The sequence below is a fragment of the Arachis stenosperma genome, chromosome 9 (assembly GCF_014773155.1).
Source record: "Arachis stenosperma cultivar V10309 chromosome 9, arast.V10309.gnm1.PFL2, whole genome shotgun sequence".
NCBI classification, from domain to species: domain Eukaryota; kingdom Viridiplantae; phylum Streptophyta; class Magnoliopsida; order Fabales; family Fabaceae; genus Arachis; species Arachis stenosperma.
In genome coordinates this window covers 62004881-62006354 of record NC_080385.1, presented here as the reverse complement: position 1 = coordinate 62006354, position 1474 = coordinate 62004881, and the positions used below count along the sequence as shown (strand labels likewise).

The following is a 1474-nucleotide window of genomic DNA, read 5'->3' as shown; positions in this document are numbered from 1 at the left end:
GTTTAACTTCTTCCTCATCCTCTATACCCTCTCTGTTTTTCTTTCTTCCTTGTTATTATCTACAATTCTGCTCACTAACCCACTAACTGTTTGATAATTTGCATCACTCACACTAACAAACAATCTAACAAAAATAACCTCTTTATTTTATCTCTTGCTGCGTGTTTTGTTAGTTGAATGACAGGGAGAAGAGGGGGAACCTCAACTTCCTTCAATTCAGAACCTGAGAGAACCCTTTGGAGACTAAGGAGGGAAGCAAGAGGGAAAGGAGTTGTTGGTGCTGAGGAAGAGAAAGAGTACTTTGAACCCAACATGGAAGAGAACTTGGAAAACAATCATGAAGAAGAAGCTCATAACCATGCTAGAGAAGGCTCTGCAAATCATGCTGGGCAAGAAAAGAGAGTTCTAGGCTCCTACATTAATCTAAATCCAGGAAACTGTGGAAGTAGCATCCAGAAGCCCACCAAACATGCCAACAACTTTGAACTAAAACCCCAGCTCATCACCCTTGTTCAGAACAACTGCTCATTTGGAGGAAGTGCTCTAAAAGACCCCAATCAACATCTAACCACCTTCCTGAGAATTTGTGACATTGTGAAGTCTAATAGAGTCCACCCGAATGTCTATAGGCTGCTGTTGTTCCCTTTTTCACTCAGGGACAAGGCATCCAAGTGGCTCGAATCCTTTCCAAAGGAGAGTTTGACAAATTGGGAAGATGTGGTGAACAAATTTTTGGCAAGATTCTATCCTCCTCAAAGAATTAACAGGCTGAGAGCTAAGGTGCAAACTTTCAGGCAACAAGATGGTGAGACTCTCTATTAGGCATGGGAGAGGTTCAAGGATTTAACAAGAAGATGCCCACCAGATATATTCAATGAATGGGTTCAACTTCACATTTTCTATGAAGGTCTTTCCTATGAGTCAAAGAAAGTTGTAGATCATTCATCAGGAGGCTCCTTAAACAAGAAGAAAACCATTGAAGAAGCCATAGATGTCATTGAAACAGTAGCTGAGAATGACTACTTCTATGCCTTTGAAAGAAGTAACACTCGAGGAGTAATGGAGCTGAACCACATGGATGCATTGCTAGCCCAAAATAAGGTGATCACCAAGCAGCTAGCAGATCTCACCAAGAAGGTGGAGGAAAACCAAGTTGCAGCAGTCATTACTTCATCACCAACTCAAGAAGGAGTGAATATAGGAGAAGAAGGTGATTGGGAACAAGCCAACTATGTTGGAAACTCACCTAGACAAATCCATGACCCATACTCCAAAACCTACAACTCTGGATGGAGAAATCACCCTAACTTTGGTTGGGGAAATCAACAAGACCAAGGTCAAGATCAGAAACGCCACAACCTCAACTCTAACAACAATGCAACTCACTAACATACCTTACAGAGATCCTATCAACACCCACCTAACCCCAATCCATCATCACTAACAGAGGATAGACTTTCAAAGATTGAGACTC

The 1474-nt window shown here is 41.7% G+C and overlaps 1 non-coding gene across 1 annotated transcript; it reads right to left on the bottom strand.

Moving 5' to 3' along the window:
• Positions 1-765: 765 nt before the first annotated feature.
• Positions 766-872, bottom strand: LOC130953078 (small nucleolar RNA R71). Its single transcript, XR_009075251.1, has one exon. It is a non-coding gene; the product is annotated as a small nucleolar RNA R71 (small nucleolar RNA).
• Positions 873-1474: the final 602 nt, after the last annotated feature.